Genomic DNA, 26,222 nt, shown 5'->3' with positions numbered 1-26,222 from the left:
CTAATAAATCGCACAAGTAATTTTGAATCAATGAGCAGGTTATACAACAGATTTGTCATTAGTACATTTAATGGGATGAATGACCTTTTGTTCACTGCACAACTTCTAAAATCTTGGAATCAGATTAAATACAGCTACCATTCCTGCTCCATGTTAGTTTTCGTACCAGATTCACTCTTTATTATAGCGACCACCAAAAGCTTAGATCCACACAAATAAAATACTGAAGATAAAATTAATGTTCATTGAACTCAACGGATACCGGTATTCATCTTCCAGTTATATCCAAAAAACTTGAAGTTTCATCTACGAAGTTATGCCTTTAGCGTACTGTCGCAAAACAGTCAATAAGATTTTCTTCTACAGAAGTTGGAGATTTTGCTATAAATGAATCTCGAATCCTTACAAATTTCTCAATATTAGCTGCTTTAAAGTATTTTTCGATTTATTTCATGAGCTGCGATTGGTGACCTTCAAAAAGAGATTATGCATTACAAGACAAATTAACTGCGTTGGAGATTACAAACAGGTGCATTAAAGGAAAAAAGATCGATCCTATTTTCATTAATTTGTTTTTGCTATAGTTGCAGTTGTTTCTGTGGGCTGAAATTTTCTCGGTTCATTTTAAAATGGTTGAGACTTTACAGGAACAGATTCAACGCACTTAGCTTTTCAAAGAAATCACACACGTTTTCTAGTTTAACCAAAAAATCGGTTTCCACGAAGTGTTTGGAATCGTCAAGTTTCGTTCTTTAAGAAAGTGCACATTTCTTACACAAATATTCGTTGTTACGTTGATCAGAAGTGTATGCCACGTACTTTAAATATCAATTACTGTTGCAGGAAACATCTAATAGTGGAATATTTTCGAGTGTAAACGTCTCAGCTCTCTTTAAGCTCTTGTAAGAATAGAAGGCTGACACATCACGAAAATATTGACATATTAAAGGGCATATTTTGATAAAACTTTATCTCACAATGAGCAAACCGAGGGTAACAAACATAAGCATGAATTTAAAACGCACTAGTTCCATTAATTTCGTCAATTTAACTAGACTGTAATCGACTTCAAAAGCCAAACATCCTCAAATTATCAGACCATACAAAACCGTCATGAAGCAACAGCATGTAGAAATTTACAGCAAGTAACAAAATTTCTTGAGCGGAGTAAAGATATTAAAGTGACACGTTAAAGTACTGTACAAGATAAAATACAAGCTATGTCAGTCTATATCTATGGTTTGGGTTTAGATGCCTTCCAGACACATAAAAAATAATCCAACGTGAAAAATGTAATTCATCTGGGCAATAGGCACAGTGTAACGTACCTCAAGACTCCAATCGGTACGTCACTTAACATTTTGACAGCGTAGCTAATGGGTGCAGAAACAAGGCACCCATTTCGATGTTAACCTCGTAGAAGCGGGGTGCGCACACACCTTACCACCAAACCGACTGCTATCCCTCATATTAAAGATGTTCAAAAATGTTTAATGACTTTAAATATTAGTGCACATCATAACGAAGCTACAAATAGTTCCAAACGATAAAAAATGTTTTAGCACAGAAACTGAATGATGTAGTATTACGGCTGCCATTATTAACAAAATATTTCTTTTATGCAGAAAAATTACAATTCCGCACTAAATTGCACTTTGTTGACGAAACTGCAAAAACACGTATTGTGAAACAACTATACGGTACTTACTGAAGAGATACCCGCACACAACTTTGTAATAGCGCCACTTCAAATTAACACTTTTGCGCACATTTCGTGAAGGGATCTGACATGAAAAGTGATTTGGAGGTGCTTAGCCACCAATAATTTACACTGCGGTGACAGAAGTCATGAGACAGCGATGTGCACCTGTACAGATAGCGGTAGTGTCGCGGATACAAGGTATAAAAGGGCAGGTGCATTGGCGTAGCTGTAATTTGTACCCAGGTGATTGTTGTGAAACGGATTCCGACGTCACTGTTGCCGTACAACAGGAATTAACACACTATGAACGCGGAATGGTAGGTGGAGCTAAAGGTACGGGACGTTCCATTGCAGAAATCGTTAGGGAATTCAATATTACGAGATCCACAGTGTCAGGAGTGTGCCGACAGTACCTCTCACCACGGAGTACGCAGTGGCCGACGGCCTTTACTTAACGATGGAGAGCAGCGGCTTTTGCGTAGAGTTGTCAGTGCTTACAGACACGCACCACTGCGTGAAATAATCTCAGAAATCAATGTGGGACGAACGACGAACGTTTCCGTTAGGACAGTGCGCCGAAATTTGGCGTTAATGGGCTATGGAAGCAGACGACCAACGTGAGTGCCTTTGCCGACAGCACATCACCCGTAGGCTCGTTACCACACCAGGCGGACCCTAAATGGCTGGAAAACTGTGGTCTGGTCAGATGAGTCCCGATTTCAGTTGGTAAGGGTGGATTCGATCCGCGCGTGTCAAGGACTAAGTGACAGATCTGAATGGCTCGAGTCTACTAGTCCGCGAAGTGCTCATGACATCTTACACAATGAACGATGAAATGGCTTTAAAGTAGCCACCGTCAGATTTACAATTGACTGATAGCCTGTACACCTGAACGACTTACATGCTATGCAGAAATCGTCGTATCTCCTCGAGGTGACTTCTGAAATTCCGCCGAATGAGGTCATGCAGCTGGAAAGCTTGCAGTTCACTTTTGGGAGGGATGCGTCACAAATCCCTGTTGACCATTTGATTCATTTTACCCAAGTTTTAACTACGTCATATCAGGTGACATCGTAATTTGAGCTTTTAGGCAATAAAGGGACCTCTAATCGTTCAGACTTTTCGTCGAAACTCATGGTTTGCAAGTTTTCAGATTTACACTCGAGTTGTCATTCAAGGAAATGTGGGGACTGTTTCTGTTAGTCATCCCTGTTAAGATGAAACTACACTTCTCTTCTCATGTGCTCTGTGCCCACAATTTAACATTTTAATCCGTAAAACCGATTATCTATACAAGAATTGAATGACTGGTAGAAGTCGACCAGAGGAGAAGATCAGTTTGAGTTCCAGAGAAATTTAGAAACATGGAAGGCTGTAGCGACCCTGCGACTTATCTTAGAAGAAAGCTTGAAGAAATACAAAACCAGCACTTTGAGCTTTTGTAAACTTAGAAATACTTTTGACCATTCTGACTGAAAAACACTCTTCGAAACTCTGAAAGTATCAGGGATAAAATACAGGGAGGGAAAATTTATCTAAACCTTGTACACAAACCAGACAGCAGTTATAAGAATCAAATAACATGAAAGGGAAGCAGCTATGGAAAGTAAGACAGAGTTGAGAACTGTGTCCCAAGTTACTCAATTTGTGCATTGACCAAGCAGGAAAGTAAATTAAGGAGAAATTTGGAAAGGGGTTAGAAATTCAAGCAAAATAAATATAAACACTGAGGTTTGCCGATGACATTGTGCTCGTGTCAGACACGTCAAATGATTTGAAAGAGTATTTGAACGGAATGGATAGTGATTGAAAAGAGCTTATAAGATGAATATCAAGAAAAATAAAGCAAGGGTAATAGACAGCAGACACAAGAAATCAGACGATGATGGGGGAATTAGATTCCTAAATGATACACTATAAGTAGAAGACGAGTTTTCCTCTTTGGGCAGCAAAATAATTGAATGTGTCACAAGCAAAGAAGATATAAAATTCAGCCTGTTACTAACAGGAAAAGCTTTTCTGAAAATATAGTCATTTTAACATCTAACGTAAGTGTTAAGAAGTCTCTTCTGAAAGTACTTGTATGGAATGTAACCTTGTATGGAAGTGAAATCAAAAAGGGCGTAGAAGCTTTTGCAAAGCTGAATTTTAGTTAGGTGGTTCGAATGATCAATAAAGAGGTCCCGAATCGGGTCCAAGAGAAAAGATCTTTGTGACATCAGTTGACTAAAAGAAGCTATAGGTTGATTGGATCCATCTTGAGTTATCACGGAATAATTAGTTTATGGAAATAATTAATTTATGGAAATAACGGGAAACCGAGACCTGGATATCCGAATGGGGATTTGAAGCATCATCTTCTCGAATACGAGTCCAGTGCTTTCTCAGTAGGCCACCTCGCTCAGTTGTATTTCTGGCTGTTTACTCTTACCGGTGACGCTTACGTTCTTGAGAAGTAGCTTCTAGTAGCGACGCTTTCTTTTCATGGAAAAATTTTAACTCTCATACTTTTGTGTGAGCGAGAGTTAATGGGAGGGGTGAGTGCAAGTATTAGTGGCGGTGGTAGAAGAAAAGAATTACTGAGCCTCTTATTTCATTTACTGGCGCTGGCAGCTGGCATCAAGGAAGAAACTCTATTCACTACAGAGAGTGCTCAGCGACATTAACTGGCAGCTCACTTGTAATCAAAAACGCAAGGATATACGCATGGTGGTTTTCGTTATTGTGTGAGTGATACATGATGTATATTTGTTATTCAACGTGTATCGTTGAATGGAAATGTTACACGGTGATTCACTGATCGCAATTCGTCACATTTTCCATTTATTCACATGGTCGGTGTACATTCGCTAAAGATTAAATATTTTTATTTAAGTCCATTTTCCTAATGGGGGAAGACTTACCACACCATGTGACTGGGATGTCTTTTTCCTTCAGTTTTTACTTGCCATAGCACATTCTTGATGTAGGTTTATGTACGATTCTTGTTGCTTTTTTGGCGTCATTATAACTTTTCTTCTTCTTAATCTCATTTACTGTATTTCTTTATTTCTGTCACGAAAATCTCAGGAAGAAGTTAAGGAATAAAATTTAGTGTAATCATGAGAAGCAAATTTCTTGTCTTCTTGCGATTCCATTATCATGAGGCAGACTTAATGTCTGTGCACAGACTCAGCAACTTTTGGACATTACAACAGGTTATTTACTTCAGTCAGTGTTGGGATTTAGAAAAGTTGATTACATATTTCGGTCGTTATCGGGCATCTTCAGAGCTATAAAAAAGGGGGACAAAAATTGCAAATATAAAGAACCAAGCTCTCCTGTTTAATAAAATAAAGCCAATAGCGTGAAGCGTTATGTAAACATATTTTTAATGTTTTTATTTCGTATTTTTCTGAACGGTTTTTTAATCTTTTTTGTCACCTTTCCTGCATAAAAGTGCCTTCATGTAACATATACTAGCTAAAGGCAACTTCATGTGCATACTCTTACAGTTTTCCTCCCCGCCCCCAACTTTGCATCTATGGTCCACCGAGATGCCTATACACGCTATATTTCTGGATATTAACCACAGGTATTTTAATGTGAGGCAGCCACATATGGCGACGAAGTTGATGCCTTATACTACAACAAAGCTGGAAAGGTGCGTTTATGTGTATACATGTAAACGCTCCCAACGATTGTATAAATTTAATCGAATAACGGACAAGAAACACTGCGCGAAATAACCTCACAAATCGAAGTGGTGCGTACGACGACCGTATCTGTTAGGACAAAGCGACGAAATTTGGCGTTTATGGGCTATGGCAGCAAACGACCGACGCGAGTGCCTTTGTTAGCAGTTCGATATCGCCTGCAGCGCCTCTCCTCGGTTGGACCCTAGACGACTGGAAACTCGTAGATGAGTCTCGGTTTCAGTTGTCAAGAATTGATGCTAGTGTTCAAATGCGGCGCAGACCCCACGAAGCCATGAACCCAAGTTGTGAACAACGCATTGCGCAAGCTGGTGGTGTCTCCATAACGGTGTGGGCTGTGTTTGCGTGGAATGGACTGGGTCCTCTGGTCCAACTGAACCGATCATTGACTGGAAATGGTTATCCATGGACTTCATGTTCACAAATAATGTCAGAATTTTTATGAATGACAATGTGCCGTGTCATCAGGCCACAATAGTTCGCGATTGGTTTGAGAATATTCTTGGTAATTCGAGAAAATTGTTTATCCATCCAGATCGCCCAAAATGAGTCCCATCGAACATTTTTGGGACGTAATCGAGAGGTTAGTTGGTGCACAAAATCCTGCACAGGCAACACTTTCGCTGTTATGGACGGCTATACAGGTAGCATGGCTCAGTATTTCTGTAGGAGACTTCCAGCGACTTGTTGAGTCCATACCACGTCGAGTTGCTGTACCACGGCGGGCAAAAGAAGGTCCGACACGATATTAGGAGATATTCCATGACATTTGTCGCCACAGTGTAATATCAGTCATAAATTTCAGTACCCGATTTGCTCAAGATGGTAGTACCGTTATATGTTATGGTTTCATACAACCAGCAGCAGTTTAAATAACGCATGTCTATCCTGTGGTAAATAGATCGTCAGATCACGATGCACAGTTAGGCACATTACGTAACTTGGCTCAATTGCACAGTTCAGAAATACACAAAGAATACAATGAGACTGAGGCATACTTTAATCGGCATTTTGTCTAGTCACCACTCATAATATAGATTCCCAAACGTACACCTACCGTAGATATAATTATCTTGTGTGCTCTTTCAGTTTTTTAAATAACAAATAAATATTTCGAATAATCTTCGTTTATTATTATTATCCTCATGAACAACATGAGACCAACGCACTGAACGAAAGAACTATGTGGCTGCTTCAGTGACTCGGTGTTTTCACCGTCACCCTAGAGAAAAACAATGCAGTGCTCTCTTGGAAACACATGCACATCTGTCGTCTGCTGAGTCACACACCACCAGAACCGCTCACCAATGCGATACTGGAAGATAAAGAAAAAAATTCAGTTGAGTCTGCTGCTTTTATTACAGTGGCTACAGGTGTGACTCCCAAGGAATCAGACAAGCCGTACGTCAGAATTATGCTGTGTCTTGTGACTCAAGTTTTGGAAATTTGTGGTAAGGTCTTATGGGACCAAACTACTTAGGTCATCGGTCCCTAAGCCTACACACTACTTAACCTAACTTAAACTTACGCTATGGACAGCACACACGCACCCATGCCCGAGGGAGGACTCGAACCTCCGACGGGGGGAGCCGCACGACCGTGACAAGGCGCCCAGACCGCGCGGCTACCGCGCGCGCCTCATATTAAGTATCATGTAAATTTAAGTTACGTAGATGCTAATGATACAGATAGATCAGTGCATGCAAATGGCACTGGGAAACTCCCGCAAAACATAGGTTCTAGTCGCGTGCAATTTGTTTTATAATGATATGACTGAACTGCGTTGAAAGGAGTGGAAATGGCAAAAGACATACAAAACCAGAAATCGTTAGAAAAATGCCAAAATTAATATCTAAAGGAATACTATCATGGTGTGCATCAAACGATTCGATTTGAACATGGTCTTATAAAACTGCGATCACATTTCGGCTAATCAAATTCTTATGTAAGCTATTGACATGTCCTTATCGATCTTATAACTAATAAATAGTAATTAAAATGTCGTATTTTAAGCGAAACGAGTTCTTGGAAGCGCCTGTTTCTATTCAAATGCATTAATTGCTTGGTTAACAGAATAACCATTTTTAATATATTCTTTCCACGATACTTGAAATATAATCTGAAACTAGGACCAGGATTCTTATGTAAGCTATTGACATGTCCTTATCGATCTTATAACTAATAAATAGTAATTAAAATGTCGTATTTTAAGCGAAACGAGTTCTTGGAAGCGCCTGTTTCTATTCAAATGCATTAATTGCTTGGTTAACAGAATAACCATTTTTAATATATTCTTTCCACGATACTTGAAATATAATCTGAAACTAGGACCAGGATTTAATTCTATGTATTATGCATTAGAAAGACGAGAAGGCTATCATAAATTACAGCTATAAAAACAGCAGTACTAAAATTACAAAAATCATTGTTATTACACGGACAGTGATGAACGCGGAGCTCGTACTGAGGCGTTCAGACAGTCGTTTTCCCCTCGCGCGATCCGCGAGTGGAACAGAGGGGGGGAAATATGACTTTGGCGCGAACTGTGCCCTCTGCCACACACCGCTTGGTGGCTAGCGGGGTATATATGTATGTGTATATGATGTAGACTCCGCAATAGAGAGGCTGAAGACAACGTCCCATCGAGCCCCTGTGGTTCACGGTCACCTCTCACTTTGTACTCTATGTCCTCTGAACCGTCGTAATAACCAAGAGCAGAGGTCTGCACGCCACATTTAAACCGCGCTCACTTGTTTTGTCATCCTCCCCAATCGTTTTGTGAGAAACCCTTTTTATCACATCTCAACACATTTTGCTCTTGCATGTCTCTGTGATACAAATATATAAACGTATGTTACGTATTATACAGAACGTGATCACAATTAACCTACATACAAGGTCCGGCAGAAAAACCTCCCCTTTAAGGAAAGCTAATAAAAACAAAACCAAATAAGGTACAACAATTTTATTTATACTAAATAAAAGTACATATTATGCCATTTTAGAAAATACTCTTATGGTCTTACTTTTTAAATAAAACATCCCTTAAATGGCTTCCTGCACTGTCGACACACTGTTTGAGTCTTTCCCTGAAGTTATTCATTACTCTTTGAGTCATTTCAGGTGGAATAGCTTCAACCTCTTGTGTAATTGCTTCTTTCAGGGCTCATAAAGATTGTGGACGTTGTTCATAAACTTTTGCTTTTAAATAGCCCCAAAGAAAGAAATCACAGGGCGTTAAGTCCGGCGATCGTGGGGGCCAGCCAATGTCTCCACGCAACGAGATCACATGTCCAGGAAACATTTCCTTCACCAATGCCAGTGACTGCCGCGCTGTGTGGGCAGTAGCACCATCTTGCTGGAACCACACGTTCTCTATTTCACCAAAAAGCTCCCTTAGTTGCGGTTGGAGAAAGTCGCGGAGCATGGCACAATAGCGTTCACTGTTGACGGTTAAATTCCTGTCATTTTCTTCGAAAAAGCTCTAACTGCATCAACATTTCCGGGGCCTGTTGCAGTCCGTGGTCGTCCAGGTGGTTTCCTTTTTAATGCGGAACCTGTCTCACGAAAGTTAGCAACCCAAGAATAAATTGTTTTCTTATCGGGAACAGGGTCCCGTCGTCCGAGCGCAAAGCGAACGCGAAAAGCACGTTGAGTATTAATAGGCGATTCACCATTTTGAATAAAATCTTCCACTACGAGGGCACGATGTTCACCAGACCACGCCATGGCGTACACTGAAAACGGCACGTAGGCAGCTACTTAATGACGCGCCCCCCACCACTCTGCTCCTTCTACTGTCAGCTGCATGTTACTTTGTAATCGGGGAGTTTTTTATGCCGGACCCTGTACTATTTGAACTATGTTTTCACATGCAGGGCTGTCAGAAACAGTCTGAAATGCTTGTAAGTACAGATTCTCCTGAGAAATAGTTGTTATGAAAAAAATTCGATAGGTGACACCGTTATTTAGAATTGAAGTTCGTTAATCAGGCCGCTGCGTACGCAGATACAAGCGGCCGCCCGATACAATTCGTATCAGTTGTTCTCATGGTTGATAGCACTCGAGATTGATCAGCCTTTGGCTCGGGTTCGATCCTTACTGTCTTATGTCCAATTTTTGTATCGCTCTCTTGTTCCGTATTAGGAAACCCAATGAAAAACACGTTTCACGACACCGTCTCTGGCGGATCGCTTTAATTTGCCTGCGCGGCGGCCTGATTGGCTAACTGCAATGTTAACCGACTCAGAAACGGCGCAATGTATCGATTTTTTTAAACAGTTTTTTCTCAGTACACCCTACCCTGCAGCATCCTTAAAGACTTTTCAGACTGCTTCTGACCACACTGTACACACTGCTGACCATTAAAATCACACCATGAAGGCCGCATGCAGCAAACATCTAAGTGGCATGACATAAAATACATGCTTCGACATGCTAGCGATCAGCGTTTCAGTGTAACCGCCTGAAGTGAGAAGGAGTACTGCAGTTTACATTCTATGTATTGGAAAGATTGGTCTGAGAGTTTCTCATTCGTAAATCACATTTGAATGTTAGTAGATTGTGAGAAAATCGTGTGAGGAAGAGAAACGGCTACCAGCACAAGTCGGAATTTGGCTTTGGGAGGAAAGTAGCCTATTTAGAATATTGCAATATTACTGATTGCGTTGATCGCGATCCCACAACTGATGTACGAATGTGGAATCTATGGACTCAGGACGGCCGTATTCAACGTTGTGCTGTATCTCAACGGTCCCTTTTACGGCTAGCGCCGGAGAGAACAGATATATTGGTCGCTCGGTGGTTCAAGATCGTACAGATACGTCACACACATGGAGTCATGAAATGGGCCAGTCTGAAACAAGACAAACGGAACAGACGACGCGACTGGAGCACCATAGGATGTCAGCACGGCGACCATTGTTGCAGCTTCCTGTGTCGCGACAGCAGAGAGGGGTGCGTCGATGGTAGGTGTTGTGTCTAGACAAGACAGCCTAGACACAATGAGAGGAAGCCGAAAGGCACGCGCTTAAACTCACGCAGGCTGGCGTGACGTCTGAAACAGGATACGTAATGAATGCTATAAAGAAAAGTACGTAGCTTCTGGAATACTTAACTTTAATCCACATTTGTAGAACATCGCTCTTGATGATACATTAATAGAATCTTAATATCAATTGAATACGGCGCCTTGCTAGGTCGTAGCAAATGTAGCTGAAGGCTATGCTAATTATCGTCTCGGCAAATGAGAGCGTAGTTGTCAGTGAACCATTGCTATGAACATCGGCTGTACAACTGGGGCGAGTGCCAGGACGTCTCTCTAGACCTGCCGTGTGGTGGCGCTCGGTCTGCAATTACTGACAGTGGCGACACGCGGGTCCGGCGTATACTAATGGACCGCGGCCGATCTAAAGGCTACCACCTAGCAAGTGTGGTGTCTGGCGGTGACACCACAGTAGGGGTGGCACCAAGCTGTCTTTCTAAGACGTTCTGCGTGTTTTTATTTATTTACTTACACGTCAAGTTCCGTAGGACCAAACTGAGGAGCAAATCTCCAAGGTCATGGAACGTGTCAGTACATGAAATTACAACATAAAAGTAATAACAGATAAAAATAAATATTTATGAACGCGAAAAAAGTCAGTCCATACGTTTAAGTAAACGCAATCAACAATACAATAAGAATCAGCTTAATTTTTCAAGGAACTCCTCGACAGAGGAGTGACCCATGAGGAAACTCTTCAGTTTCGATTTGAAAGCGCGTGGATTACTGCTAAGATTTTTGAATTTGTGTAGTAGCTTATTGAAAATGGATGCAGCAGTATACTCCACGCCTTTTTGCACAAGAGTTAAGGAAGTGCGATCCAAATGCAGGTTTGATTTCTGCCGAGTATTTACCGAGTGAAAGCTGCTTATTCTTGGGAATAAGCTAATATTGTTAACAAGAAATGACAGTAAGGAATATATATATTGAGAGGCCAATGTCAAAATAACCAGGGGGTCGATAAGAGGTTCGTGAACTTACACCACTTATTGGCCGAACCGCCAGTTTCTGAGCCAAAAATATTGTTTTAGAATGGGAAGAGTTGCCCCGAAATACAATACCATAGGTCATAAGCGAATGCAAATAAGGAAAGTAGACTATTTTTCGTGTGGAACGATCACTAACTGCTGATATCGTTCGAATGGTAAAAATGGCAGTATTAAGTCTTTGAACAAGATCCTGAACGTGGGCTTTCCACGACAGCTTATTATCTATCTGAACACCTAGAAATTTGAACTGTTCACTTTCACTAATCATATGCCCGTTCTGTGAAATTAAAACGTCAGGTTTTGTTAAATTGTGTGTTAGAAACTGTAAAAACTGAGTCTTACTGTGTTTTAGCGATAGTTTATTTTATACAGGCCATGTACTTATGTCTTGAACTGCACTATTTGAAACCGAGCCAATGTTGCACACAACATCCTTTACTACCAAGCAAACAGGAATATTTTAGAGTTACCCCTAATACTAGACGGCATATCATTTAAATAAATAAGGAACAGGAGTGGCCCTAACACTGATCCTCCACTTGACAGTACCCCACTCAGACCCCACATCACAGCCGTTATCAACATTGTGAATAATGACCTTTTGCTGCCAGTGGCTAAAGTAAGAGGTGAACCAATTGTGAGCTACTCCCCGTATTCCATAATTGTCCAACTTCTGGCGCAATATTTTGTGATCAACACAATAAAATGCCTTAGTTAAATCAAAAAATATGCCAAGCGTTCGAAACCTTTTGTTTAGCTCGTCCAGTACCTCACAGAGAAAAGAGAATATAGCATTTTCAGCTGTTAAACGACTTCTGAAGCCGAACAGTACATTTAACAGCAAATCGTGTGATATGAAATGATCAATTATTCTTACATACACAGCCTTTCCAATAACTTTTGCAACCACAAATAGCATAGAAATAGGCCTAAATTATATCCATTATCCCTTTTTCGCTTTTTATAAAGCGGCTTTACTACTGAGTACTTTAATCGCTCAGGAAAGTGACTATTGCTAAAGGAAAAATTACAAATGTGGCTAAATACAGGGCTAACATGTGCAGCACAGTACTTTAATATTCTACTAGACACTCCATCATAACCGTGAGAGTCCTTAGTCTTCAGTGATTTAATTATTGACTCAATCTCCCTCTTGTCTGTATCATGGAGGAGTATATCAGACATCAATCTCGAAAAGAAATCTGCCAAAAAAGTTATATGATTTCTTGCAGAAACTAAATTTTTATTTAGTTTACTAGAAAAGCTCAGAAAAAGATTCCTAAATACTGTACATATATCTGATTTATCAGTAACAGAAATATTTTTACTGTGAACTGACTTTATATCGTCGACCTTGTGCTGCTGACCAGACACTGCCTTCACAACTGACCATATGGTTTTAATTTCATCCTGTGAATTGACTATTATATTTGCGTACCACATACTCTTTGCCTTCTTAATAACATTTTTAAGCACCTTACAATACTGTTTGTAATGGGCTACTGTAGCTTGATTGCGACTACTTCTAACATTTTGATATAATTCCCGCTTTGTTCAACAACATACCCTTATCCCACTAATCAGCCACCCGGGCTGCCCATTACTGCTAGTATCCCGTTTAGAGCGTTCTAATGGAAAGCAACTGTCAAAGAGCATGAGAAATGTGTTAAGGAAAGTATTGTATTTATCATCTATGTTATCGGCACTATAAACATCCTGCCACCCTTGTTCCTTGACAAGGTTTAAAAAACTCTCTATTGCTGTTGGATTAACTTTCCTACATAGTTTGTAATTAAATATCACATTGGTTTGAGTACACAAGCCTTTTATTGTTAAAATTTGTGCATCATGGTCTGAAAGGCCATTCACGCATTTACTAACAGAATGCCCATCTAGTAATGGAGAATGAATAAAAATTTTTTCTATGGCTGTGCTACTGCTCCCCTGCGCCTTAGTTGGAAAAAACACAGTCTGCAACAGATCATATGAATTTAGGAGATCTACCAACATCCTTTTCTTGCACCATCATATACAAAATTAATATTGAAGTCACCACATATAACTAATTTCTGGTACTTCCTACAAAGTGAATCAAGAACCCTCTCTAACTTGAGCAGAAATGCTCTGAAGTCGGGGTTAGGGGACCTATAAACAACAACAATTAGAAGTTTAGTTTCACTTAATTCGACTGCCCCTTCACAACATTCAAAGATCTGTTCAGTGCAGTGTCGTGATAGTCTATGGACTCAAATGGAATACTGGCTTTTACGTACAAAGCCACTCCCCCACCCCGCAAAGAAACTCCTTGAGAAACACCGACACGATGGATGTTTCCGCGTGTGGAGGCTCCGAGAAGAACGAACGTTGCCAGATTGCATTCGCCATCGCCGCATTGGCCCAAAACCTGGCTTGATGGTATCTGCACCACGACGGGGTACACCACAGTATCACCACTGGTTCGCATTGCCGGTAATTTGGACACTATCTGGAACGGGTAAGGCCGGTTGTTGCGTCCTATCTTTGTGGTCTCTGTGATCTTATAACAAGATAACGCAAGACAGCATGTTGTGCGTCCTGCCTCGACTTTTCTCCATGTGGACGGTGCTCTAGACTGTTGTTATGGTCAGGACGTTCTCCAGATCTCTGATCCACTGAAAACATCTGGGCATAGGCTGCCGACATATTGGCACGCCACCATTAGCTCAGCCACAGCGACGAATGAATTAGATACTGGAGTTGGAGAGGAGAGTTGAAGCAGAAAAGACTTACGCGGCAGAATCTGTGACCCAAGACCAGTACGACTCAATTCCCAGCCGGGTTATAGAGAGTGGTGCCGCCAGAGGTGACAGCTCTGAGCACTAAGTTCTCCCCCTCAAATAACCTATAAAATTTAATCGTGTATTCTTCAAACTATGCCTTACACACGCTGCTAATAAAATTTCGTTGTGTTCTCTCCCTTCTTTTTATGTTCAACAGTGTAATTCACATATAAAAAATGTGTGAATGTAGGTCGTGTACACGTAGGTCGTGAAGAAAGGAGAAAAAACAACAGTATAGATTACACCTGTGGTTGGGCCACTGGTCTCTGTACTACCTGGATGGAGACTTCTGGTCTTGGAAAATACAGTCTCCATATGGCTGCATTGTCCACCATATTGCAGACAGGCAAAAGCAGCGATCAGTTCGTACATGGCTATATTTTTGGTTATAGCCTTTATGACATTGACACCAACAGTATCACAAGCTGAGAACAATCGTACTTTCACAGGATTCTAATAATTTTTAGATGACCTCCGAATAACCAGAATAACTCCTTCCTTACCATGTAATAACAATGTTTCGCAATAACCCTCCTCGTTTCGCTCCTGTCAATGATAACCAATAATTATGACTAACAGTTTAAATTAAAACGGTGAAGGGGCATTTACTGTGTATAATCGGCGAAAAACTTGACAAGCACTTACAGTACTATCTGAAAATACATTATCTGCAGCCGGCCGGTGTGGCCATGCGGTTAAAGGCGCTTCAGTCTGGAACCGCGTGACCGCTACGGTCGCAGGTTCGAATCCCGCCTCGGGCATGGATGTGTGTGATGTCCTTAGGTTAGTTAGGTTTAAGTAGTTCCACGTTCTAGGGGACTGATGACCACAGAAGTTGAGTTCCATAGTGTTCAGAGCCATTTTTTTGAACATTATCTGTCACATAGTATACATATCTCTGTTATCAAAATAGGCCAAATGCCGTACCCAGATGGGCAAGTTCTCTTTCTGAGTTCAGTATCCGCAGTATCCTATCGAGAGAAATGCATAGCCACATTTACAGTAACGTGTCGCTGTGACAAATGCCATGAAGACATCCAGAGCTTTTGGGTTCTGACCATAACTGTGTCCAGAGAAATGAATTGTCATATTTACATTAAAGTGTCGCTATGACAAATGCCTACTACAGTAGTACAAGTTTATATGCCAACTAGCTCTGCAGATGATGAAGAAATAGATGAAATGTATGACGAGATAAAAGAAATTATTCAGGTAGTGAAGGGAGACGAAAATTTAATAGTCATGGGTGACTGGAATTCGTCAGTAGGAAAAGGGAGAGAATGAAACATAGTAGGTGAATATGGATTGGGGCTAAGAAATGAAAGAGGAAGCCGCCTGGTAGAATTTTGCGCAGAGCATAACTTAATCATAGCTAATACTTGGTTCAAGAATCATAAAAGAAGGTTGTATACCTGGAAGAATCCTGGAGATACTAAAAGGTATCAGATAGATTATATAATGGTAAGACAGAGATTTAGGAACCAGGTTTTAAATTCTAAGACATTTCCAGGGCCAGATGTGGATTCTGACCACAATCTATTGGTTATGAACTGCAGATTGAAACTGAAGAAACTGCAAAAAGGTGGGAATTTAAGGAGATGGGACCTGGATAAACTGAAAGAACCAGAGGTTGTAGAGAGTTTCAGGGAGAGCATAAGGGAACAATTGACAGGAATTGGGGAAAGAAATACAGTAGAAGAAGAATGGGTAGCTCTGAGGGATGAAGTAGTGAAGGCAGCAGAGGATCAAGTAGGTAAAAAGACGAGGGCTAATAGAAATCCTTGGGTAACAGAAGAAATATTGAATTTAATTGATGAAAGGAGAAAATATAAAAATGCAGTAAATGAAGCAGGCAAAAAGGATTACAAACGTCTCAAAAATGAGATCGTCAGGAAGTGCAAAATGGCTAAGCAGGGATGGCTAGAGGACAAATGTAAGGATGTAGAGGCTTGTCTCACTAGGGGTAACATAGATATTGCCTACAGGAAAATTAAAGAGACCTTTGGAGAGAAGGTTCAAATGGTTCAAATGGCTCTGAGCACTATGGGACTCAACTGCTGAGGTCATTAGTCCCCTAGAACTTAGAACTACTTAAACCTAACTAACCTAAGGACATCACAAACATCCATGCCCGAGGCAGGATTCGAACCTGCGACCGTAGCGGTCATACGGTTCCAGACTGCAGCGCCTTTAACCTCACGGCCACTTCGGCCGGCTTGGAGAGAAGAGAACCACTTGTATGAATATCAAGAGCTCAGATGGCAACCCAGTTCTAAGCAAAGAAGGGATGGCAGAAAGGTGGAAGGAGTATATAGAGGGTTTATACAAGGGCGATGTACTTGAAGACAATATTATGGAAATGGAAGAGGATGTAGATGAAAATGAAATGGGAGATAAGATACTGCGTGAAGAGTTTGACAGGGCACTGAAAGACCTGAGTCGAAACAAGGCCCCGGGAGTAGACAACATTCCATTAGAACTACTGATGGCCTTGGGAGAGCCAGTCATGACCAAACTCTACCATCTGGTGAGCAAGATGTATGAGACAGGCGAAATACCCACAGACTTCAAGACGAATATAATAATTCCAATCCCAAAGAAAGCAGGTGTTGACAGATGTGAAAATTACCGAACTATCAGTTTAATAAGTCACAGCTGCAAAATACTAACGCGAATTCTTTACAGACGAATGGAAAAACTGGTAGAAGCGGACCTCGGGGAAGATCAGTTTGGATTCCGTAGGAATGTTGGAACACGTGAGGCAATACTAACCTTACGACTTATCTTAGAAGAAAGATTAAGAAAAGGCAAACCTACGTTTCTAGCATTTGTAGACTTAGAGAAAGTTTTGAAAACGTTAACTGGAATACTCTCTTTCAAATTCTGAAGTTGGCAGGGGTAAAATACAGGGAGCGAAAGGGTATTTACAATTTGTACAGAAACCAGATGGCAGTTATAAGAGTCGAGGGGCATGAAAGGGAAGCAGTAGTTGGGAAAGGAGTGAGACAGGGATGTAGTCTCTCCCCTAAGTTATTCAATCTGTATATTGAGCAAGCAGTAAAGGAAACAAAAGAAAAATTCGGAGTAGGTATTAAAATTCATGGAGAAGAAGTAAAAACTTTGAGGTTCGCCGATGACATTGTAATTCTGTCAGAGACAGCAAAGGACTTGGAAGAGCAGTTGAACGGAATGGACAGTGTCTTGAAAGGAGGATATAAGATGAACATCAACAAAAGCAAACGAGGATAATGGAATGTAGTCAAATTAAATCGGGTGATGCTGAGGGGATTAGATTAGGAAATGAGACACTTAAAGTAGTAAAGGAGTTTTGCTATTTAGGGAGTAAAATAACTGATGATGGTCGAAGTAGAGAGGATGTAAAATGTAGACTGGCAATGGCAAGGAAATAGTTTCTGAAGAAGAGAAATTTGTTAACATCGAGTATAGATTTAAGTGTCAGGAAGGCGTTTCTGAAAGTATTTGTATGGACTGTAGCCATGTATGGAAGTGAAACATGGACGATAACCAGTTTGGACAAGAAGAGAATAGAAGCTTTCGAAATGTGGTGCTACAGAAGAATGCTGAAGATAAGGTGGGTAGATCACGTAACTAATGAGGAGGTATTGAGTAGGATTGGGGAGAAGAGGAGTTTGTGGCACAACTTGACTAGAAGAAGGGATCGGTTGGTAGGACATGTTTTGAGGCATCGAGGCATCACAAATTTAGCATTGGAGGGCACCGTGGAGGGTAAAAATCGTAGAGGGAGACCAAGAGATGAATACACTAAGCAGATTCAGAAGGATGTAGGTTGCAGTAGGTACTGGGAGATGAAGAAGCTTGCACAGGATAGAGAAGCATGGAGAGCTGCATCAAACCAGTCTCAGGACTGAAGACCACAACAACAACAACAACACATGACAAATGACGCTATAGTGCTGATAATGGCCTTTAATAACTGTGTCTTCAGTCTGTTCTGAGTTTTGTTCTCGGCCTCATAGCTAACCGGTATCATCAAGTCAGAAGACTAACTGGCGTTCTTCTTTTTCTTGCTCCTTTGTCCCGCATCGACGCAGAGCCGGCAACGTTATTAAGGGAGAACGACAGAATGACGGATGAAAATGTTGCTCAGTTTCAAGATTTTTTTCTCCGTACTGGAATGTAGTAGACAAATGGGGTTTGCTGCAATGAACAAAGCATACATTGAAGTAGTTTGTTATTGAAAAAAATTAATATCTTCACTGTGTGATTGGGAGTTTCCTGAGGCAACACTGAAAGGAGGTAGATCGACGGTTGTAGCTGTAACTCCGGTTGAGGTTACTTGAAACATGACATTAACATATCACCCTGATGCTTACAAATCTAACTTTAGTTCATCGTAGTGATTTGCAAAAAAAAAAAAAATTGTTTCGGGAAATTATAGTTATCTTAAAAAATGGCTATTTTTTGAACCCTCTTTTTTGGCCTAAAAATACGAAATATTAACATAAAAGAAACGGCTACGATGAACTGAAGAGAATTCAATTTGCTTCCAAGGAAATCAAAAAACACTGAAATCGAATGAAAATTGTAGCGTGGGTGACAACCAACCATGCTGAAAAACATGGTTTTAAGAAAAACGCGTATTAAGTTTGACAAGTATTTATCATATAAAAATGGGACAAAGCTTGAAACTTACGGGATATCATCGATGCCTGGTCCGTAATAACTATCGCCCCGGCTAGTGAATGGCCGTTTTCTGCTACTCTGGAGTGATAAGCCCGTCATTTTCGTCCTCAAAGCCCTTTTCGTCGCCGAGCATGTCGCCGCTGGCGTCTCTATCTTCACAGAATCGGCGCATTTCATCGCCTATTTCGATTTGAAGGGCATGCCACGTGCATTAATGCAGTACTGCCTACATTGAATAGACATAAGGCGAAATTTGAAGCAACGTTGACAATTTCGCCTCGATTGGATGTTATATTTGGAGCTTATCTCCAAATGAGACTACTGAAACTTTCGTTCACATTTTGAGTAAATCGCACAAACAACGCTCCAGATAATCAGGTTCACTCAAATCGGTATGAATAGGGGTGATGCCATCGATAACGATCTGTGGCAACAGGTGCCCTAACGCCGAGGCGTGCTGTGCACACTCGGCTTCAAACGCTCATAGAATCGTTAATTTTTGAACTTAGCATATAATGCTTTGGGGAATAATTCTTCAATTTATATACATTCGAATTCCTTAATAAAATAAATTTCGAGTTTTGTTCAATCGTCATCCTCTCGTTTCCCCTTATTGGATGTAGCTTGGTTAATGTAAGGGGTGGCCGGATGCCCTTCTTGTCGCCACCCAATAATCCCCCGGGACAGAAAACGTTTACCGCAACTGTCTACGTGTAGTGCTATTTATGTGAAAGTGAGAGAAAGTTCTCAAAATGTTTGCGAGTCGTGTAACGGAGGCAGGCTTGTGTAGCAGCCCGGTGTTAGCCTAGCGGTACGTAGGAGGAACCACATCCACGTGGACTGTTACACCGGCCCTCGTCTTTAACACGCCAGGCGGATTCGATCCGGAACTGGTGATGATGTTTGGTTTGTGGGGCGCTCAACTGCACGGTCATCAGCGCCCGTACAAAGTCCCAATTTTTACACAATGTAAATTTTTTCAAAATCTAGCCACTGTCACGAATAATGATGATGATGATGAGGAGGAGGAGGAGGAGGAGAACAACACATACTTCCAGTCTCCGGTCAGAGAAAATCCCCAACCCGGCCTCGAATCGATCCCGAAACCCCGTGATCCAGAGGCAGCTCCGGGGCTGGTGCATCTCCCCCTCCTGGAATGGACGCTTTAACACGCATGGGTATCCGGACGGATAAAAGACCAACTGGCCTTGTATTAATACTTCGGTGACAGATCTGAATGGCCGTAGTCATCTAATCCGCGAAGTGCACATGACATCTTACACAGTGACCGATGAAAAGACTTCAAAATAGCCGTGGTCAGATTTACACTTGACTGATAGCCTGTACTTCTGAAGGACTTAAATGCTACGGAGAAATCGTGATATCTCCTCGATGTGACTTCGAAATTTCGCCGAATGAGGTCATGCGGCTGGAAAACATGCAATTCTGTTTTGGGAGGGATGCGTCACAAATCCACGTCGACGATATGATTTATTACACCTACGTTTTCCCTACGTCACTTCAGCCGATATCGTAATTTGAGCTTTCAAGCAATATAAGAGCTGTGATCCATCAGGTTTCTCGTCCTAGTTGATGGCTTACAAGGTTTAATATGTGCGGCCGAATTGTCATTCAAAGCAATGTGAGGACTGTTTCTGTCAATCATCCTTGTTCAGATGAAATTACGTACCGCATCTCATGTACTCTGTAGCCACAATTTCACGTTTTAATCTGTAAAACCTATTATCTACAGAAGAACTGAATAATTGGAAGAAGCCGACCAGGCCAGAACATTAGTTAGGGTTCCAGAGAAATTTAGAAATATGGGAGGCTATATCGACCCTACGACTTATCTTAGATCGAAGACTGAAGAAAGACAAACGAGCACTTAGAGCGTTTGTAAATTTAGAAAATATTTTTACAGTACTGATTGAAAAACATTCTTCGAAGCTCTGAAGGTATCATGGATAAAATACAGAGAGCGAATGTTTATTTACAACTTGTACAAAAACCAGACAGTAATTATGAGAGTCAAAGAACACGATACGGAAACAGCAATGAAGAGTGAGTCAGAGTTGAGAACTGTGCCCCCTATTAATCAATTCGTGCAATGAGGAACGAGGAGAAATTTGGAAAGGGGTTAGAAATTCAAGGAAAATAAATATAAACACTGAGGTTTGGCAATGACATTGCGCTTGTGTTATCAAGGCACAGGGCTTGGAAGATTATTTGAACGGAGTGCATAGTGCATTGAAAAGAGCTGATAAGATGGATATCAAGGAAAGTGAAGCAAGGGTAATGGAAAGCAAACACATTATATTAGTCGATGGAGGGGACGGGGGAATTATACTGGGAAATGGTACACTTAAAGTAGAAGACGAGCTTCCTATTTGGGCAGCAAAATAACTGAATGTGTCACAAGCAAAGAAGGTATAAAATTCGGCCCGTTAGTAACAGGAAAAGCTTTCCTGAAAAGATAAAAACGTTAACATCCAACTTAAGTGTTACGAAGTATCTTCTGGAAGTACTTGTATGGACTGTAACCTTGTATCGAAGTAAAATGAAAACGAGCGTAGAAACTTTTGCAACCTGGTATTACAGACGAAAGCTGAATTTTAGATAGGCGGATCGGATAGTTAATCATGAGCTACTGAATCTAGTCCGAGAGAAAAGGTCTTTGTGACGTAATGTGACTTAAAGAGGAATATGTTGATAGGATCCATCTTGAGTTATTGAGATATAATTAATGTCGTATTAGACGGATATTTGGTATTTAAGATGGTGAAATATGGGGAAGGAACTTCCGGCCATTCACCTTAAGCAATTTATGGAAATAATGGAAAATCTAAATCTGAATGTCCAAATGGGTTTTAACCACCATCCTCCCGAATACGTGTCTAGTGCCTTCTCAGTGTGCCATGTTGCTCGGCTGTATTTTTGTCTGTGTAATGTTACCTGTGAGGGATACATTCCTGCGAAGTAGTGACTAGTAACGAAGTCTTCTTTTCGTTGTGAAATTTCAACTCTTATACTTTTGTGTGAGTGAGAGAGAGTAAGGGGGGAGAATGGATTCAAGTATTAGTGGCGATGATAGAGGAACAACATTACTAAGCCTCTCAGTTTATTCACTGGTGCTGCCATCAAGGCAGAGACTCAGTTCGCCGCAGACAGTCATCAAGATACTAATGAACTGGCAGCTCATTTGCCATCAAAAGGGCAAGGATGAACCCGTGGTGGTTTTTGTTATTGTGTGAGTCATACTTATCTTATATTTATTATTCAGCATACACTGAAGAGCCGAAGAAACTGGTGCACCTGCCTAAAATATCATAAGGCCCTTGTGAGCACGCAGAAGTGGCGCAACACGACGTGGCATGTACTCGACTAATGTCTGAAGTAGTGTTGGAGGGCACTGACACCATTAATCCTGCAGGGCTGTCCATAAATCCGTAAGAGTACGAGGGGTTGGAGATCTCTTCTGAACAGCACGTTGCAAGGCATTCCAGATTTGCTTAATAATGTTCATGTCTGGGGAGTTTGATGGCCAGCGGAAGTGTTCAAACTCAGAGGAGTGTTCCTGGAGCCACTCTGTAGCAATTCTGGACGTGTAGGGTGTCGCATTGTCGTGCTGGAATTGCCGAAGTCCGTCGGAATGTCCAATGGACATGAATGAGTGCAAGTGATCAGACAGGATGCTTACATACGTGTCACCCGTCGAGTCGTATCTACACATATCAGGGGTCCCATATCACCCCAACTGCACACGCCCCACTCCATTACTGAGCCTCCACCACCTTGAACAGTCCCCTGCTGACATGCTGGGTCCACGGATTCATGAGGTTGTCTCCATGCCCGTACACGTCCATTTGCTTGATACAATTTGAAAAGAGACCCGTCCGACCAGGCAACACGTTTTCAGTCATCAGCAGTGCAATGTCGGTGTTGACGGGCCCAGACGAGGCGTAAAGCTTTTTGTCGTGCGGTCATCAAGGGTACACGATTGGGCCTTCGGCTACGAAAGCCCATATCGATGATGTTTCGTTGATTCACACGCTGATACTTGTTGACGGTCCAGCACTGAAATCTGCAGCAATCTGCGGAAGGGTTGCACTTCTGTCACATCGAACGATTCTCTGCAGTCGTCGTTGGTCCCGATCTTGCAGGATCTTTTTCCGGCCGCAGCGATGCCGGAGATCTAATGTTTTACCGGATTCATGATATGCACGGCACAATAGGGAAATGATCGTACGGAAAATCCCCACTTTATCGCTACATCGGAGATGCTGTGTTCCATCGCTCGTGCGCCGACTATAACACCACCTTCAAACTTACGTAACTGTTGATAACCTGCCATTGTAGCAGCAGTAACCGATCTGACAATTGCACCAGACACTTGCCGATCGCAGCGCCGTATTCTGCCTGTTTAAATATCTCTGCAATTTGAATACGCATGCCTGTACCAGTTTCTTTGGCACTTCAGTGTATACCACTGAATGAAAAGGTTCACGGTAATTCACCGATCAGAATTCAGTACATTTTCCATTTACCCACAAGGCCGGTGAACATTCGTTAAAGATTAAATATTTTTATTTCAGTCTGTTTCCCTGAATGGGGAAAGACTTATCACGCCAATTATTAACCGTGACTGGGATATCTTTTCCTTCAGTTTTTACCTGCCATATCACATCCCTGATGTAGGTTTGTATACGACTGTGTTACCTCTTTTGAAGCCATTACAATCTTTTGCCTTCGTCGTATCATTTAGTATATTGCTCAGTTTCTGTCACGAAAATCACAGGAGGAAGTTAAACAATAAATTTTACTGTAGCCGTGCGAAGCAAATTTCTTGTGTTGTCGCGATTGCTTTATTAATCTGTTTTATAAGGCATACTTAATATTTGTGTAGAGATGCAGCAACTGTTTGAAAGTTATAGCTGACTATTTATTTCAGTCAGGGTTGGGATTTCAAAAAGGTGATTATACGTTTCGGCCGTTATTGATCATCTTCAGGTCTACTAAACGTGGAGCAAAAGTCACAAATATGAAGAAAAAGCCAAGCTGTCCTATTCCATAAAAACAGACAGTAGTTTAAAGCATTTGTACACTCCTGGAAATGGAAAAAAGAACACATTCACACCGGTCTGTCACACCCACCATACTTGCTCCGGACACTGCGAGAGGGCTGTACAAGCAATGATCACACGCGCGGCACAGCGGACACACCAGGAACCGCGGTGTTGGCCGTCGAATGGCGTTAGCTGCGCAGCATTTGTGCACCGCCGCCGTCAGTGTCAGCCAGTTTGCCGTGGCATACGGAGCTCCATCGCAGTCTTTAACACTGGTAGCATGCTGCGACAGCGTGGACGTGAACCGTATGTGCAGTTGACGGACTTTGAGCGAGGGCGTATAGTGGGCATGCGGGAGGCCGGGTGGACGTACCGCCGAATTGCTCAACACGTGGGGCGTGAGGTCTCCACAGTACATCGATGTTGTCGCCAGTGGTCGGCGGAAGGTGCACGTGCCCGTCGACCTGGGACCGGACCGCAGCGACGCACGGATGCACGCCAAGACCGTAGGATCCTACGCAGTGCCGTAGGGGACCGCACCGCCACTTCCCAGCAAATTAGGGACACTGTTGCTCCTGGGGTATCGGCGAGGACCATTCGCAACCGTCTCCATGAAGCTGGGCTACGGTCCCACACACCGTTAGGCCGTCTTCCGCTCACGCCCCAACATCGTGCAGCCCGCCTCCAGTGGTGTCGCGACAGGCGTGAATGGAGGGACGAATGGAGACGTGTCGTCTTCAGCGATGAGAGTCGCTTCTGCCTTGGTGCCAATGATGGTCGTATGCGTGTTTGGCGCCGTGCAGGTGAGCGCCACAATCAGGACTGCATACGACCGAGGCACACAGGGCCAACACCCGGCATCATGGTGTGGGGAGCGATCTCCTACACTGGCCGTACACCACTGGTGATCGTCGAGGGGACACTGAATAGTGCACGGTACATCCAAACCGTCATCAAACCCATCGTTCTATCATTCCTAGACCGGCAAGGGAACTTGCTGTTCCAACAGGACAATGCACGTCCGCATGTATCCCGTGCCACCCAACGTGCTCTAGAAGGTGTAAGTCAACTACCCTGGCCAGCAAGATCTCCGTATCTGTCCCCCATTGAGCATGTTTGGGACTGGATGAAGCGTCGTCTCACGCGGTCTGCACGTCCAGCACGAACGCTGGTCCAACTGAGGCGCCAGGTGGAAATGGCATAGCAAGCCGTTCCACAGGACTACATCCAGCATCCCTACGATCGTCTCCATGGGAGAATAGCAGCCTGCATTGCTGCGAAAGGTGGATATACACTGTACTAGTGCCAACATTGTGCATGCTCTGTTGCCTGTGTCTATGTGCCTGTGGTTCGGTCAGTGTGATCATGTGATGTATCTGACCCCAGGAATGTGTCAATAAAGTTTCCCCTTCCTGGGACAATGAATTCACGGTGTTCTTATTTCAATTTCCAGGAGTGTATATGCACATATGTTTTAAACTATTTTTAGATTTCATATTTTCTGAGTGGTTTCTTTAACATTTGTTGTTAACCTTCATGAAAAAAACGTGCCTCAGTGTAACAATACTAGCGAAAGGCAACTTCGTGTGCATATCCCTCTCACTTCTTCCCTCACCGCTCCCAGCTTTCCATCTACACTCTGCTGAGATGCCAGGTACCTTTCTGAATGTTTACCACAGGTATTTTAGTGTGCGGCACCCATATATGGCGACGAAATTGACACGTTACACCATGACAAAGCTGAAAAGATATGGTTAATTTTATCTAAGTAAATCATTCGAGCGTAGTAGAGATTTAATCTAACAGCAGTACAGCTTGTCCCTCTCTATATATTTGTCACTTTTTCCATTTTTTGTACAAGGGTCAATCAAAAAGTGTCCGTTCGAACGCCGTAAATCCAGAATCGGTATGCCAATCAGGCAAAATCGCCTTGAGCGTTGAGGCAATCATCCCACCGACGCACCAGGTTGAAAATACCCCTTTAGTAAAACATTGTGTCCTGCTGCGTGGAGAAGTCGGTATCTGCCCGATGCACAACCTCGTCCAATAGGAATCGTCGACCCTTCAAGTCCTTTTTTAGGGGTATCCACATGGGGAGAAATCACGACTATAGGGCGGGTGGTCGAGGGTCTGCCACTTGCGATGCCGTAGCCTCAGCACTGCAACATTTGCAATGTGGGGCGTGTGTTATCATGAAGTATTGGCATCCCTTGGCACATCATTCCATTACGGTGGTTTTTCG

At 42.2% G+C, this 26,222-nt stretch overlaps 1 protein-coding gene across 1 annotated transcript in view; it reads left to right on the top strand.

Annotated features, from left to right (window-relative positions):
- The window catches only part of LOC124775175 (sodium/hydrogen exchanger 9B2-like), a 168,809-nt gene that overhangs the window by 85,969 nt on the left and 56,618 nt on the right, over positions 1 to 26,222 (top strand). The window lies entirely within an intron of this gene.

Source organism: Schistocerca piceifrons, chromosome 2, assembly GCF_021461385.2.
Source record: "Schistocerca piceifrons isolate TAMUIC-IGC-003096 chromosome 2, iqSchPice1.1, whole genome shotgun sequence".
In the NCBI taxonomy this organism is placed as follows: domain Eukaryota; kingdom Metazoa; phylum Arthropoda; class Insecta; order Orthoptera; family Acrididae; genus Schistocerca; species Schistocerca piceifrons.
Note: the sequence above shows the minus strand (reverse complement) of the source record. Positions and strands in the feature narration are given on the sequence as shown.